Consider the following 18458-nt stretch of genomic DNA (forward strand, 5'->3'; position numbering starts at 1 on the left):
GTGCAGTGCACTGCAGACAGGTGTCCCCAGGCTTCTACCTCCCCCTACCTGTTACACTTGTGGAGGAAAATGTGAGTACTCCAAAACCCACCAGAAACCCACTGTACCCACATATTGGTGTTCCCGTCACCTGTAAGGGCTATGGTAGTGATGTACAATTGGGGGTAGTGGGTTTTGAGGGGGTTTTGGGGGGAGGCTCAGCAGACAAGGTAAGGGATCAATGGTGAGATGTGTACCTGGGAGCATTTTATAAAGTCCACTTCAGTGCCCCCAAGGAGTCCCTATTGCTTTCCTGGAATGTCACTTTTCCACAATTCTACATGATGCCAAGCTTTCTATTTTTTTTAATAACATCTGAGCCTTGTGTCTATTGTTTATCAGTAGATTTGGGCTTTGAATTCAGATCTATAGATAAAAAGGAGGTCTCATATATATATCTAAATACCAGAGTGTTATTTTTCCATACTTCATAGCAAGAGTGTACATTCCCTAATTACCTGTCCCCAGGGCCGCTGAGAGACTAGGCAGGGCCCGCCCCGCCTCCGCCCCCCCCCCCCCATTGCCGCTGCAGTCCACGGTCTCACCTGCCTGCCCCCTTGGCTCCGGGACCCCTGCATTCAAGGTGGCAGTCGTGGATCACCTCTCTTCTGGCCTTCCCTCCCTGTGTTCCGCCCTCGTCTGATGTAACTTTCGGTTTCCACGAGGGCGGGAAACAGGGAGGGAAGGCCCGAAGGGAGGCGATCTGTGGCTGTTGCTTCGAATGCAGGGATCCCGGAGCTGAGGAGGCAGGCAGGTGAGACCAGGAACTGCAGCACCGGGTGGGATTTGGAGGGCTCAGCAGACAAGATAAGGGAGGAATGGTGAGATGTGTAACTGAGAACATTTATATGAAGTCCACAGCAGTGCCCCCTTGCTCTACTGATTTATAGATTAAAAAAAAATTACTTTACAATATGTCTGTTATTGAGATTACACTAGAAACCAAAATTCCTTTCTATGGTGAGTTTTATGGGGAAATGTCCTAGCTCTGCTCTGCATCCATTGTCGGGGGCCAAGAGGTTCTTTGGATGCAGAATATATTTGGCTTGTCTTGGGGGACCGTGGCTCAATGAGAGCTGAAGAGTGCATATTGGGAGTGGGATAGAGGTGGAACATGAAATGGGATAGGGACAGGGCATGGGTGCATCAGGTGGGAGGATTTTCTCTTTTAAAAAATAGGCATCCATAGTGCCCGCCCATCCAGCCTGTTGGCCCACCCAAAAATTGGTTTCTGGCTACACCACTGCTCTGAAGAGTAAAATTAATGACCATTTGGATAGTTGCAGATTAATGGGGCACAACCAACAGGTTTTCAGGAAAGAAAGCCTTGCCTTATAAATTTACTATGTATTTTGAAGCAGTTAATAGATGGACAGGGTTGAGTCAGTGGAGATTGTTAAACAGAGAGGGTCCAATATTCAGACCACAGAATTAGCTCGGCTAAGTCCCATGGTTGGCACTGAGCCCAGGTATTCAATGTCAGGCACTTTCCAGTTACCAGCATTGAACATTCAGTTTATTTTTGGCCGGTTCAAACTTAACCGACCAAGCCAATATTCAGTGCTGGACGATTAAGTTTGAACCAGCCAAAGATAGGCCTGGTATTCACACGGCCAAATACGGCCACCAAACGTATGCTGAAAATCGGTGGATAGACAGTTATATCATACAATATAACTGGCTATCTGCTAGCCGCTAACTGCAAATTCTCAGCGGGTCATGGACGGCCATGTTCTGCTGAAAATTCACAGATAGTCGGTTATGGGGCATTTAACCAGCCAGGTGTCATACCTAGATACTGGTGCTGAATATCCAGTTCTTTGGTGGCCACAGACATTATCCAGTTACTGCCAATATTCAGCGCTGCCTGACACCCGGATACCTGCCGGACAAGTGAGGACAGCTTTTTGTCAGGCCTCACTTGCCCAGATATCTATCTAGGAACTGGCTCTGAATATTGGTGATACATGGAGAACTTCTGCCTCCTCCTTTGCTCTCCCCTAACACTACTCCAGAAAATGGAATCACAAATAGTTTCGCAAAGCCCTCTGAATTCTGGCCATAAAGAGATTTGTAAACCAAACAAGCTATTTTAAATATAATAATAATAATTATTATTATTATTAGCATTTGTATAGCGCTACCAGATGCACGCAGCACTGAATGTGCTGTTGAACCGGTAACCAGTGAAGGTTCTGCCATTTTACCCCCATTTTGGCACTCAAGTTTATCTCTCATTTGTGTGCTTACAGATGGGCAGGGCTGGATTTAGACATTCAGGGGCCCAGGGCAGAAACTGAGGAAGGGGCCCAAAAGCTGGTGTTCAGCCTATGCCTCCTTTAGCTTGAGGCACATTTAAGAATTACCCCCTAGGCTCATAGAACCAGGCAAATGAATGGCAGACCTAAATTTTTAATCATAACTGTTAAACAACTAACAAGACAAACTTTCAGCTGGTGTTTCTCCTAAGTTTAGCTTAAGATAGGGCACAAATTTAGGAGCTCGACTTTTTCGGAATATCAGGTCCATATATTTGTAGCTGAGGCAAGGACCCAGCACTTTCCTCCTGCTCCTGGGACTTCTAGCTCATTGAGAAACTTCTCCCAACTAGTGTGACTATGAGTCTCTATTGACAATCATCCAAAGTTTAGCCTCCATTTTTATTTCCACACTCTCTTCCCTCTGTAAGATAAGCATTGTAAAAACAATCCTTGTTTATTTATAAAATATCTGTATTGTATTGGTTCAAAATAAAAAATAAAATTGCAAAATTACAAAAGCAATAAACACATCATCTTGTGATTCATACCTGTATCCCCCCCCTCCCCCCAACACCAGTAAGCAGTTCCAGCAGTTGGACTACTAACTCCAGCCTACCCTGTTAAACAAATTACTTTTTAGTTGTTTTGCAAAATGGCAGTCACCCATCTTCCAATCCCCACAGGGAATGAGTGTCATAATGACTGAGATTTCTTCCTTCTTGGAATTAGAGAGTTGCACAGGAACGAGGTTAGTGCTAATCCCGCGGGGATTCCCTCCAGGTCCACAGGACTCCCACGGGGATGAACACAGGTCTTGAGGGGATCCCGTGGGAATAAACTTAGGTCCTGTGCAGGTCCTGCAGGGTTCCTGTAGAAGTGTAGTGCCAGGCCAGTCTACCTATTCTTTCCTTGTGCCATGGCAATTATAATAGCACTAAAAAAATTAATGGATATGGTTGATTACATTGAAATCCCCGTAAGCACTGAAAGCAAGTTATCAAGATGGGCTACTGTTATTTTACCACAAGTCGAGTTATTTTAGCATAGATGACAGGCAGGGATGGAGGAGATTACTTGCGGGGAATAGGCAGGGATGGGTTAGATTCTAGTGGGGATGGTTGGAAACGGATGAAATTTCCATCCTCATGCAACTCTCTACTTGGGATCTGTGAACTCTGCCTTTGTAGCATCCACAGCCCTGACATATACAAGCACACATCTCCCACATGACTCAAGGAAAGGGATATTATACAGTTGTGCATGTGTCACATATTTTACCACCCAGCAAGGTAGTACTGACTTCTAAGTGACTTTGAAGCTTAACGGCTAAGAAAAACAATCACACAGCAGAGTGCAGCTGTCAATTAACCAAAGGAAAAATAATCAGGTCCACACACCAGTAAGGGCTACTCTTGATTCAAAATGTCATATTAAGTAAAATGAACACTTATGACAGTGTACAGTTTAAGCTAACATCAAGATGTGAGAATATATATCTAATAGAGCTGTTATTTGTTGCATCTCTCTGTTGGCTCATAAATAAAATGTTTCCATCTTCAAAAATTATGGTATTATTCAGGGGTACCAGGTGCATGGAGGGATACGGAAAACCAAAGATGGAAGAAGTGGCAAGGATATAGGCTAAGGCTGTCAATTCTTCATTACAAAGAAAAACAATCAAATACAGCAAGACAGTCAGATTATTGTGGACTGAGGTGTAAGGGTTGAAGGCAGAGCGAAAGTGGATGGCAATAATTTGACTTGAGAATTAAGCAGGGGATTCAGAGACATACATAGATTGGTGGTTATAGAAAGCCAGTTTTTGGATATGAAACTAAGACAAAATTGAATGCAGCCATCAGAATATTCAGTATATAATGGTCAAACTAGTTGTAGATGGCACCTTTTTATTGAACTAACTTAACAATGGTATATTCAAAAGGGGCCATTACAAGAATAATTACTGCAGGGTAAAGACTTGCCATTTACCTCTGATGCTCTCACACACACACTGGTGTCAGAAAATGTATTATATATCAGGATGCTTTATCATAAGAAGAACAAGCAGTGAGCCATAGAGGTCTGACATGCTCTATTATTCTCCCTGTCTTTGAGCTGGATGTGCCTACATTCTTTTTGATATTTCAAGGGCACATTCTGTGAAAAAATAGATAAAATATCAGATTTCTAGGAATATTTACCAATACATTTCTTATAACCTGATAACAGCTGTTTGGAGATTCTTGGAGGAGACATCAACAACCCCTCTCCCACCCCACCCCCATCCCCCATAGATTTGTCTGCAAATATGCAAACACAAAATTCAACCAATACATGGGCCTGTTTTATTTACCTCTGGCAGGCATCAAATCTAAATATATTTACTTTTGCAAAGACTGATGTAACTTTGCTTTGGACATTTGCAGCAGCCAGACAGCTCCCATTACTTCCTCTGCAGTGTTTCCAAACTCTCACCTTGAGGAACACCTATCCAGCTGGGTTTCCTGGACTGCCACAATGAATATGTTTTAGATAGATTTGCATATACTACTTGGAGAGTGTGCTTGGATTCAGTACACTTGAAAAATGATGCTGATACCAATGTCCACAACTTCAAATCATTCCTGAAGGACTGCGAACTAACTACATTCTCTGAGGATGCAACTCATGAAAAAGGCCATACATTCGACTTCATGACTTCCTATCCTAGTTTGATCAGTTCATTCAAATGGAAGCTAATACCATGGTCTTACCACTTTCAGCTGGATTTCACCATTGATATCTGTATGTCAAGCTTAACCAGGCACAAGTCCTCTAAACTCATCTCCACTAGAGGTAAAATCAATGAGGTCACTTTCTGGTCTAACAGATTCCCTCACGACCTCATCTCCTACACATGGTTCGATCAAATCCCGCTGAGATACCAAGGTGAAAGCCATACTATTTCTTTATTTATTTATTTATTTATTTATTTGTTGCATTTGTATCCCACATTTTCCCACCTATTTGCAGGCTCAATGTGGCTTACATAATATCGTGATGTCGATCGCCAATTCGGGTATGAGAAATACAGAGTGGTAATTGCATTAAGGATCAATAAGAGATAGAGTACATTTGGTATGATATATATATATATATATATTTCATATGCCAGAACTGAATCCTCCTCCTTGCCACGCCAGGGGGAGGGGAACCTGCCTGATGCGGAAGGCGCTGCAGGCCAGTTCTTGTTCGGCAAATCACCCCCTGGAAATGCCAAGGAAGACTTATTGTCCGGGAAATCTCAAGGCGAAGTAACTTTAATGGCTGTTTGGAAGGCTGTCCAGGACCTGACTGAGGCGGTTAAAACATCTACAAGTGAGTTTCATCAAATAATGAGTAAAATAGACAACATAGATAATTCGTTGGAAAAAGTTAAAACAGATCTTGTTAATCAGACTCAACAAATTAAAATGGAAATAAATGATATTAAGTCCTCAGTTGGAGTTCTGATAGAAGACAAATTTAAAATTTATCGTAAAATAGATAAATGGAGAACTATAAATGGAGAACTATAATAGACGTCTAAATTTGAGACTCCTGAACTTTCCAATATCTTCTTTAATTAATGCAAATTACCTATTTAAAATGTACTTGCAAGAGATTTTACAGATCCCGTCCTCTCATATACCTCCTTGTAATAAGGTTTACTATTTGCCTCAAAAAAGGGATCTGGATACAGCGACTACAGCAAATGATCAAAGAGAAACTCAGGAACCTCAAAATTTACTTTCCTAGAAGAATCCAACTTTGAAATAACTTGTCATGGAACTTTGATTGTTCAGTTTGTTTTTGAACAAGATTTCAGTCAAGTTTTGAAACTGTACTTTAAAAATTCTTCAAAATTATTTCACGGTCAGAAAATATGGATCTACCCTGATGTTGCTAAGTCCACACAGAAACGGAGGAAAAAAATTTTAATTTGTGAAATGAAACAAAAGCTGTTGGAGCTACCTTTATGTTGTCTTATCCCTGCAAATGTAGAATAACCTATCAAGGGAATAAATATATCTTCTTTGACCCATCTTAACTTCAGGTCTTTCTGGACATGAAAAAGCTAAACACCCGTTATAAAGAAACAGCAATAGACAGTTAAAAGAAATTTATGTGGTTTTGAGGCTAAGTCGATTTATTCAAATATTGTGGTAAAAATTATCTCCTTTTTGTTTCTTTATAGAGGTCTAAGGAAGAGTGTTATTATTTGGTCCTGGAGTGATTGTAACTCCGGAAAAAACAATTTCTACTATTATATGTTTCTTTCTGTATTTCTTGACAAATGTATTTAACTTGTATAATTTTGAAACGTCAATAAATAAATTTTAATATAAGGTATTGTGTCAAAAAGAATGGGAATTCTCTAAGGGTCCTGTTTACTAAGGTGAACTAGCGTTTTTAGTGTGTGTTAAAAATTAGCACTCACTAATGCTAGAGACATCCATGGGTGTCTCTAGTGTTAGCACACGCTAATTTTTAGTGCACGCTAAAAACGCTTGAGCTCCTACAGTGCAGCTTAGTAAACAGGCCCCTAAAGTTGGACCCATACCTATGGAACCCTCAAAGGTTCACCATTGTCCCTATATTGTTTAGTATCTCTATGAGTTCATTTGGGGAATTTCTTAAATTCATCTCGATACTATTTTTCTTCATATGCTGATGGATATTTTTATCTTGGTGCCACTGCCACCTGGGAGCTCTGTTGCGGATATTTTAATTAAGATTGCATAGAGAAACCACATCTACGGGCATCCCAAAATCTGCTAAAACATAATACTGTTAAAACTAAATTGTTATACTTTAGCACTTCCATGGTGAATACTTCTGAAAGCATTATAGTTAAGACAGGGAAATGCTTGGGCCTTGAAATGTCTTCCAGTGTTCCTGGATTTATACTAGTCTCACTTTTGACATTGGAATGTCAGATTAAAAGTTTGAGTAAAAAGATCTTTTTTAAGTTAAAACAGCTTCCTGAACAGTTTCCTAAACAGTTTTGAGTTTTGGTTCAAGCAATTATTTTGCCCCAGGTTGATTATTGTAGTGCTCTATACGTGGGCATTCTTCAGACATTTCAAGCTAGGCTGCAATTTTTGCAGCATTGTGCTGCTAAACTGATTTTTTGTTGGAAAAAAATCAATCGTTCCACTCCACTGCTAAAAGATTCAGGGGTCCTTTTACTAAGCTGTGGTAAAAGGGGGACGTGCGCTGAGACCCCCTTTTACCTCAGCAGGTATAAGGCTGTCTTTTTTTTCTTGACAAGAAATGGCTATGCGGTAAATAAACCACTTATATAGAACCACAGGAATATATGACACAACCTTCCTGTATAAAAGTTCTGAAGGTCAGGAGGTTCATACAAAACTCTCCTTGAACTGGAGCAATTGTATAATTCAGTACGCTGTATAAAGTTTCAGTTGAAGAGAAGCTACAGGTGAAAAAACTTTGTGCAGGAAAGCTGTGTTAAATACACTCATATACATTTAGCTTGTTTTCAAAATAACTTAGTGCTTATGTACTGTTTTCATCTTAACAAAGCAGTAACAGATTCCTGTGTCACTTCAACTGTCAAGGGCTGACTGTCAGTTTTGATTCTGAAAACAGGCTATCACGACCCAAGCTATATTTCCTGGAAGCACTTGTAGAAATGTATGGGAATGTTTCTGTACAACGTTTTTAAGCCATTGTACTAATAAACTGGTATGAGCAAACAGTAATTCAGTGTAGTCCATGATGCTATAAATATTTCAACTTTTTATCTTGAAGAAGGGAGCCCTGGAGCAGCCCCAGTCAAAGAGAGGCCAATGACGGTACTGATCTACGAAAAAGGTGAGAGCAGAAAGAGGGAAGCATTGAAAGAGCTATTGGGTCATAGTTGTGGTGGCTGTGATGGAAGGAAAGCAGCATTCTCCTGTGAGCACTGGTTACTGGGGGAAGTGGGCAAGAATGGCCATGGTGGTAGGATAACAGAAATCCAAGTGGGTAGCTAAAATGAGCAGTCATGATAGCTGCATTGGTGGAGGACAGAAGAGGCAGGGGACCAGTCGGACAGCTGAGAGCAAAGAAGGCAGCTAAACAGGTGCACCAGGAGCAGCACTGGGGCATGGCCAGGCCTGAAGAAGAAAGGTCCATCCAAACAAAGTGCCCCTGATGGAAAGTAATGCATAACAAGGTGGCTTCCTTGTCCCCATGGAAGAAGAGCAAATGTTCCACCCCTGTTCCCAGCTGCAACCAAGAAAAGTAAGAGCCCTCCCCAGCAACAGAGAAAAAGTAGCCCCTTCTGGGGAAAGAGGAACACCATATAAAGATGAAGAAGAGGAGGAGGGAAAAAAGATAACAAAAAAGCACATGGAGTCTTGTGCTTTCAACAAAAGAAGATAAGAAACATGTGATTCACATGTAAAAGAAAGAAAGCATGGAGATGGGATGTTCTGAACAATGAAAATAAGAACCTTCAAGGAGCTGAAGATGAAAGTGAGAGTGAGAAGATGAAAGTAATGAAGAAAGGGGAAAAGCAGCAGAAAAGAAGACATCGAAAGTAGAAATCAAAATACAAGAATATAAGAAAAAAGAAAGAAAGATGCAGAAGAGCTGAGGAAAGACTTCCAGCATGCATTGAGGCTGTGCTGCCAGAAGAAAGGCTGAGAAGCAGCAGAGCTGGGGAGTTCAGCTTGGAGAGACAGACAGACAAGCTATGAAGAGACCCAGTGAAGAGTTGCAGTTATGAGCAAAACTCAGCAGGAGTAAAGACCTGAGGCTGGAGCTGTGAGAGGTGTTGCAGTCCCCAGGTACCCAGCACAGAGGGATAAAATAAATCAGTGAGAGAGACCAGGGGAAACAGGAAGTCAGCATCAGAATAAGAGACACAGATCTCAGAGAGATTCTTTATGGAGAAACAACAGCAGGATTTGCTCAAGAGAGAGCGATGTTGACAGAGGAACAGAGAGAGTTTGCAAGCTGAAAGAAGTAGCTATCCTTGTGAGACCAAAAGAGACAGCAGCTGCAACAGAGTGAGGTGAAGTAAGCTATTAGAGCTAAAAGAAAATCCGTTAGAAAATGGAAGAAGAATCTGACTGAAAATAATAGGAAACAGCATAAGGGATGGCAAGTCAAATGCAAAGCGCTGATAAGGAAGGCAAAGAGAGACTTTGAAAAGAAGATTGCGTTGGAGGCAAATATATAGTAAACACTTTTTAGATATATTTGAAGCAAGGAGCTGGTAAAAGAATCAGGGCCAGATGCACTAAACTTAACGAGCCAGCAACGTGGTTTTTAAACTGGTTCTAGCCAGTTTAGCGCACAAGTAGTAAACCGGGACATGCACAAAAGGGTTCTCCAAGCCATTTTCCTGTCACGGTAGCAGCTAACGAAAACGGAATGCAAATGAGCTAATTACTATTATAATGTGAATGTGATGTGATGCACTACCGTTTCCGACCCCATGCACCGTGGAAAACCTTACGGAAGGTCTGCACCTCTCGTTGGGGCTGCTGTGAGTGGGACCCATGCAGAAGAGGACGCCCATCAAAAAAATCAGAAGAAAAAAAACGTCCAAGTGCTCGTCAGGGACATCCTTTCAAGTGACTAACACTTGGATGTCCTTCACTCAAAAAAAAAGGACGTCCCTGACGAATACTTGGACGTTTTTTATCTTCAGATTTTGTGATTGGCGTCCTTCTCTTGGGTGTGTTTTTCTTACGTGCCCGAAAACCGTCGGCGAGAATCGGGGATCGGAGAGAATTGGGGATTGGGATGTGTGAGGACGTCCAAATCAAAACTATTTGGACATCCCTTTCGATTATGCCCCTCCAGGTCTTTCTCAGCCAATCACAGTGCATTTAGCTGACTGTGATTGGCTGAGAGAGACCTGGAGGGACATAATCGAAAGGGACGTCCAAATAGTTTTGATTTGGACGTCCTCACACATCCCAATCCCCAATTCTCTCCGGCTTTGTTCTTGGAAGTGTTTTTCTTACGTGCCCAAAATGACCACCGACGGAGAGAATCGGGGATCGGGACGTGCAAGGATGCCCAAATCAAAACTATTTGGACGTCCCTTTCAATTATGCCCCTCCAGGTCTCTCTCAGCCAATCACTGCGCATTTAGCTGACACCAGTGACAGCTAAATGCACTGTGATTGGCTGAGAGAGACCTAGAGGGGCATAATCGAACGGGACGTCCAAATAGTTTTGATTTGGACGTCCTCACACGTCCTGATCCCTGATTCTCTCCAGCGTGGTCATTTCAGACGTCCATCACAAAATCTGAAGAGAAAAACGTCCAAGTGCTCGTCAGGGACGTCCTTTCTTTTTTGAGTGAAGGACGTGTATGAAGCCGTCTTTGGCATGCGCAGAGCAGCCAGCATAACGATTGGCTGCTCTGCGCATGCTCAGCTGGCCGACTGGCTTCCCCCCCTTAGGAAGGAAATCGCGTGCAAATGAGCTAACAGTGAGCAGCTCATTTGCATGTGATTTCCTTCATGCATGCCCGTTTTTTACCGATTCACTAAGGGATCGGTAAGGGAAGGGCTCTTTCCGTGGAGTTAGTGCATCTGGCTCTCAGTTCGACTGCTAAAAGACCGAGGGGTAAAAGGGGCATTCACGGCAAACAAGGCCATAGCAGAGAGATTAAATTAATTATTTTTTTCCGTTTTCACCGAGGAAGATGTGGGGGAGAAACCAGTGCCAGAAATTGTATTCAATGCTGATGAATCAAAGGAACTGAATCAAATCTCTGTAAACCTGGAAGATGTAATGGCACAATTTGACAAATTGAAGAGTTGCAAATTGCCTGGATAGGATGATATATCCCAGAGTACTGAACTTGTGGAACTATTGCTAATAATATATAATTTATCTTTAAAATCTAGCATGGTACCAGAAGATTTGAGGGTGGCCAATGTAACGCCAATTCTTTAAAAGGGCTCCCAAGGTGATCTGGGAAAGTTTAGAGCGGTGAGCTTGACATCAGTGCCGGGCAAAATGATAGAGACTATTATAAAGGGCAAAATTACAAAGCTTATACATAAGCATGGATTAATGAAAGAAAGCCAACACAATGAAAGGAAATCTTGCCTCATCAATCTGTTATATTTCTTTGAAGGGGTGAATTAACATGCGGATAAAGGTAAGCAGGTCGATATTGTGTATTTGGATTTTCAAAAGGCATTTGACAAAGTACTTCATGAAAGACTCCAGAGGAAATTGGAAAGTCATGGGATAGGAGGTAGTGTTCTATTGTAGATTAAAAACTATTTAAAAGATAGAAAACAGAGTTTAGGATTAAATGGTCAATATTCTCAATGGAGAAGGGTAGATAGTGGATTTCCACAGGGGTCTGTGCTAGGACCGCTGCTTTTTAACATATTTATAAATGATCTAGAGATGGAGTAACAAGTTAGGTAGTTAAATTTGCTGACAAAACAAAGTTATTCGAAATTGTTAAATTGCAAGAGGATTATGAAAAATTACAAGAGGACCTTATTAGACTGGGAGTCTGGGCATCCAAATTGGAGATGTCTTTTAATGTGAGCAAGCGCAAAGTGATGCATGTGGGAAAGAGGAACCCAAACTATAATTACGTGATGCAAGGTTCCACATTAGGAGTCACTGACCAGGAATGGGATTTAGGTGTTATCGTTGATGATACTTTGAAACATTCTGCTGAGTGTGAGGCAGTGGCTAAGACAACAAGTAGAATGTTAGGTAATATTAGGAAAAGAGTAGAAAACAAAAATAAGGACATTATAAGGCCTTAGTATCTCTCCATGGTGCGACCGTACCTCGAATACGGTGTGCAATTCCAGTCACCGCATCACTTAGGGCTTCTTTTACTAAGTGGCGGCTGGGCTACTGCAGCAGCCCTGCGTTACTTCCCACCCCTAGCATGCCGTCATTTCCAGCGCTGCAAAAATGTATGTATTTATGCAGCTCTGGAGTGTACCTGGTGGTAATCAGGCAGTGCCACGCGCTGCCCGGTTACCACCGGGATAATGCGGGAGCCCTTACTTCCATCTCAATGGGTGGCGGTAAGGGATCCCCACGAAATGGCCATGCGGCAAGTGCTTTTCTTGTCGCGTAGCCATTTCCTGCAGGAAGGCAAGATTTCCCTTTTACTAGCTATGGTAAAAGGGGGCTTCAGCATGCATGTAACACACTCGCTGACACAAGCGCCAGCCCCCTTTTGCTGCAGCTTGGCAAAAGAGGCCCTTAATCCTCCCTCAGGTACAAACTCAGATTGTGAACCTTTCAGGAACAGAAAAATACCTACTGTACCTGAATGTACAGCACTTCAATAGCCAGGCATGCTGGTACTATATAAAACAGCTTCCGGTCAGTGTTTATTTCCAGTCTAGGAGGAAGAAAGTCCAGTGACGTGTATGCATTCAGAGCATGCATACTTTCTTTTGTATAAGGGTGGTTTTTGCAGTTAATGCTAAGCGTGTCAAGGGACATGAAAGCGCTTCAGCCCACAACACTGAGCAAAGTCTTTCTTCTTGGGACCCTGAGTCATCTGTTAGTCCAAAACATCTATTCTGCAGCTACAGACAACTTAAAGGCATTCATTGATGATACTTAATCATCATATGCTGGAAAAGAAAAAGTAGGGGAGGACAAATCCAATACCAACACCAGATTAAACTTATTGAAAAACTTTAAAAAGAGGGGATTTGATGCAGATCTGCATTTCGGCACCTAAGTGCCTGGTTCAGGAGTCAACACTATCTGAAGTCACCTTCAGGGAAGTGAGATTGGATGAAATCAGCTAATGAATCTCGAATGATATTTTTTGCCATGTTTCCACAGATGAATTTCTTAGAAGGCTCCTTTAAGTCTGAAAATCTCTGTGGCTCAAGAGAACTGGCTGTCTACACCTAGCATGATTCCTGGTTGCCACATGCACACTTCTTCTGCCGGTTATGCCCCGCCTCGCTCAGAGCTTGCACCAAAAGAGCATTTGTTGAACTTGTTTACTACTCCTTTTAATATTTACCTCTTTCATTTATGTGTTTTGATCAACTTGTTTCTCTCATCCTATCTACAATCTACTAACCTAACCCCAAGAGGATTAATAAAAAGTAATGCCTCTAGCTCAATACTTCATCAACAGATGGCAACATTGACATGCTACTGTGTGTTCATTTGTCCTTTGAAATCTTTTCCTTCACCTCATTTGGTAAGAAGTGTCTGTGGGTCCCTTTTACTAAGCTGCATAGGCGTCTTCGCGCGCCCAACGTGTGCCAATTTGAAACTTCTGCCCGGCTACCACGTAGCCCGGGCGGTAATGTCATTTTTTACGTGTGTCCACTACACGTGCCAGAAAATATATTTTATTTTCCGGCATGTGGTGCTAACCGAGCGGTTATCGGCATTCTAAGTGTGTCGACCGTACATAGCGAGTTTCTTCTACAAGGAGTTCGCTAATACGGATCGTCTCAGGGATGCCAGTCAGTTGACCCTAGTTGCAGTTAATGGCACAGAACTCCCTGTTCTTGGATACATTGAGGCAGATGTCCAGTGCTTGGGGCAACTCGTGCCGAAAAGATGTATTTTCGTGGTAAAAGATAACTTTCAGGAGGGCCGAATTGAAAACAATACCATTCAAGGGATTCTGGGGATGAACGTACTGCAACATTTGGAGGGCTTGTTTAAAGACCTCTCCTGTTTCACATTAGAACCGGTGAAAATTTCAGGAATTCTGTCAAAGATTTCTCAGAAGCGAGTTTCCAAAACTGGTGAAGTAGATGGGTTGGTGAAACTTCAAGGAAGAGTGAATCAGATTGTACCTGCCATGTCAGAGAAAATATTGCTGGGGAAGTGTCAGCAAATTCGAGGAACTGCAGGGCCGATTTTGGTGTCTGCTTCAAGAAGAATTAATTTGCCAGAGAAGATATTAGTGGCAAATACATTGGTCACACCTCATCGTGGGAATGTGCTGGTGAGGATGGTTAACGTCGGAGTGCGGGATGTAGTGATTCCCTGTCAGACACAAATTGCTGAAGTCCACAAGCCAACGCTAATAGTTCCTGAGCGGGATCTGATTGAATTTGGGAAAATGGAAGGTGATTGGGAAAAAGAGCTTCCCAAAGTGAAGGTCAATTGGGACCAATTAAAGCCAGAACAGACTAGAAAGTTAAAGGAACTGTTATGGAAACACAGATCTGTGTTTTCTTCTAGTGATACAGACATTGGATATTCTAGTCTAGTTTTGCACAGAATTAATACTGGTGACACCAACCCAATCAGACAACCATTCAGACGTGTCTCCCCACACATTTTCAACCAGTGTAAGGCCCATGTAAATGATTTAGTGTGCCAAGGGATACTGCGGAAAAGCCAAAGCCCCTGGGCTTCTCCGGCGGTGGTGATCAGGAAGAAGGACGGGAGCATCCGCTTTTGCTGCGATTATAGAAAGTTGAATGCGGTAACCATCAGAGACGCTTATCCCTTGCCTAGAATAGATGAACCACTTGATGCATTGGGAACCTCTAAGTGGTTTACCTCTCTGAACATGACTTCAGGTTACTTCCAGATGGGGATGTTTCTGGAGGACATGGAGAAAACAGCAGTCACCACACCCTTAGGACTGTTTGAGTGGACTCGAATGCCATTTGGGCTGTGCAATGCACCTGCCAGTTTTCAACGATTAATGGAGACAGTCCTGACTGATTACGTTTTCGAAATCCTTGCTGTATCTGGATGATATCCTAATCTATTCGCCAAACTTCGAACAACATCTTGAGAGATTGGAACTAGTATTCGAGAGAATGCGGAAACACGGGTTGAAGCTGAAACCATCCAAGTGCAAACTTGTCTGCCGGGAAATAAGATTTCTAGGATACATCGTGTCCCAACATGGTGTATCAGCTGATCCGGAAAAAGTGAGAGCACTACGGGAATGGAAAGTCCCTGCCAGCAAGACAGATGTCCGGAGTTTCTTGGGTTTTGCCAGTTTCTACTGAAGATTCGTGAAGAACTTTGCGCAGATTGCGGCGCCGTTACACGCACTAACAGGAAAGTCTGCTCCAGAGGGGTTCAGATTTAGTTGGACGGAAGATTGCCAACGGGCGTTCGAGATACTCAAGGGAAGAATGTCCTCAGCTCCGGTTCTAGCATACCCTCTCTTCACAGAGCCATTCATACTTACCACCGATGCGAGCAACAGAGGTTTAGGTGCAATCCTCAGTCAGGTGCAAGATGGAGAGGAGAAAGTTATTGCTTTCGCCAGCAGAGGTTTGAGGAAGTCGGAGCGAAATGAGAGCAACTATTCGGCTTTTAAATTAGAGTTACTGGCACTCAAATGGGCGTGCACCGAGAAGTTCAGAGAATATTTGATTTACAAAACGTTTGTGGTGCGCACGAACCATAACCCACTTAAATATTTGGACACTGCTAAAGTGCATGCCGTGGAACAACATTGGCTGGCCCAGCTTGCGGAATTGGATTTTTCCGTCGAGTACAAACTGGGCAAAACCAACCAAGTGGTGGATGTTCTTTCCAGGCTTCCATGCACCGAAGAGCCTGAAATAAGTGAAGAAGACACTGACAAAGATTTTCTGAAATTTACCTGCTCATGGATATCAGTCCAAAAGAATAGGAAGAAAGCAAATCCTAAGAGGGAGTATAACCTATGTAGAGGTGTGCAAGTAAATATGCCAGATTCTGAAGTCAGGAGTGCACAAAGAGAGGATGAGACTCTGAAAAGTGTTATAACTTGGCTAGAAGATGATCATTCTCCAGAGTCAGAAGAGTTGGATTCTCTCGAGAAGAGGTTGCTTTGGAGGCACAGAGACCGACTTCTAATTAGAGATGGAGTTTTGTTCAGGAAATACGAAGACTGTCGGTATGGAAATGATGAACTGCAAGTTGTGGTGCCAGAGGCATTGAAGAGGCAGCGGTTGGAAACTTTCCATGATCGTATGGGGCATTACGCCACGGAGACCACTTTTAAGAACCTACGAAGAACCCATTTTTGGGTGAGAATGAAGAAAGATGTGGAGCAATGGGTTCAAAGATGTCAGAGATGTTGTTTTTCCAAAGACCTATTTCCGAGAGAAAAATCAGAACTAAGTTGCTTTAATGTGATTAAACCCCAGGAAGTGTTGGCAGTAGATTTTACGGTGTTAGAAAGAGACAGCAGAGGATTCAAAAACGTGCTCGTAATGACGGACATGTTTTCCAGGTTCCTGGTGGCGGTGCCTACCAAGAACCAGACGGCAAAGACCACGGCCAAGGTCCTGGTGAGCTATTGGTTTGCTGCATATGGATTGCCGGAGAGGTTGCATTCAGATCAAGGAGCTGCATTTGAGTCCCTCATTCTTAAGAAATTGTGCGAATGGTATGGTATTAAAAAGTCTCGTACCACTCCATACCACCCCCAGGGAAACGGGAGATGCGAACGATACAATCAGACGTTGCATCAAATACTCCGCACGTTCCCTGAGGAAAAGAAGAGATGCTGGTCTCAATTTTTACCTGAAGTAAACCAAATCTATAATAGCTCCATTCATCACGCTACAGGTTATACTCCAGCGTTCCTGTTTTTGGGAAGGGAAAGTTTACTGCTGCACAAGTTACTTGTACATGAAGAAGAAGAATTGTGGAAAAACGGGACAATCGAATCGTTAGAGGATTGGATAAGTTCACATCAAACCAGATTGAAAATTGCTCAGGAACCGGCCAGAAAAACTTTGGAGGGACGAGGAGAACAATTACGAAAACAATATAATAGGAAAGCCGGAGCGGAAACACTGCAAGAAGAGGATTGGGTGTTGCTTCGGAGATGTGGTTTTGGCGAGAGACACAAGATACAGGACATTTGGGAGAGAGAACCATATAAAATTACCCAAATGTGAGGCGAAAATTCAAATGTTTTGAAGATACAAAATAATGAACATGGTGAGAAAGTTGTTCACCTCAATCTAGTAAAAAAATATAACTTTGATGTGGTAGAAACAGAAGTTCCCCAAAACCCGGTTGAGGAATTCTTTCAAGAAGTCGGTTCACCATGTCCTAAAGTGGAGAATGATAGGGATAATAGTAGGTATATTGTTTTTTCTGAAGTTACATTTAATCCTGGGTTAATGACAAATGAAATTGGAACTAATGGAAATGTTAGAAGTTCAAATAGGAATAATAAAGGGGTGTGCTCCTCCTCTCTAAGTGAAAATTACATTTTAAAATAAGTCAAGTTAGATATTTGGGGTTGTGAATGTATTGAAGTTGAGTACTTCGTATCCCTTAAAGGGGAGAGCTAAGCTGGTGGATAAGGGAGATTGATTCTAACAGATTTTTGGGGATTGTATCAAGATTCTGTTCCCTTATCCACACGCAGACCAAATTAATGGAATGCTGTATTAAATGAAAAAAAAGTTTGATTACTGTGTTACTAGAGATCTAGTTAGTTAGATTTGGGAAGACACTCTGAACAATAGAGAATATATTTTGTTATGGTATGATGGGATGTCTGGTCGAAATGGGGTAACATATGGGAGTTGGATGGAATGCGAGGAATAGTATGGAATGATATGGATTTTTGAAGAAGTGAAAAATATGAAAACTGAATTAATCCTGATTTTGGAAATGATCAAGCTTACTGGTACAATTAAGAAAATTTGAATTTATTGAATCATAACAATATAAATCTGAATTAAAATAGCATTAATCAACAATGAAAGAAAAACCCTTTAACAATGTTTGTTTTCTTCTTTACAGAACACACCTCTGCAAACAGCAACCCAACAGCGGTCAGATAAGTATAATTTCCTAGTTCTCTCTTATCCTTCTATTCGTCTCCTTCTTACACTTTACAATTTCAATCTCTCAATAACTTTTACTAAGTGCCCTGTCAATTAAGTGAATATTGAGTTCTATTCTTCCCTTGAGTGTGTAGTAATTTAGTTTAAACAGTTTCTTTGTATCTGTATCATGTAAATATTACTATTAAGAATTTGATTCTTTGTCTTTCTTTCCCTTTCCAGGTATTTCTTAAATCTTCACTCCCGGGAAACTCTAAGTAAGTATGTTCTTAATCAGTTTTTTATTTATACTCCTTCACTTCCCTTTTCCCGCAGTAGTACTTAGCTGTAGAATATAACATCTGTTCACAGAATCTTTCTTGCAATGGGG

The sequence above is a fragment of the Microcaecilia unicolor genome, chromosome 1, assembly GCF_901765095.1.
Source record: "Microcaecilia unicolor chromosome 1, aMicUni1.1, whole genome shotgun sequence".
Classification (NCBI taxonomy): domain Eukaryota; kingdom Metazoa; phylum Chordata; class Amphibia; order Gymnophiona; family Siphonopidae; genus Microcaecilia; species Microcaecilia unicolor.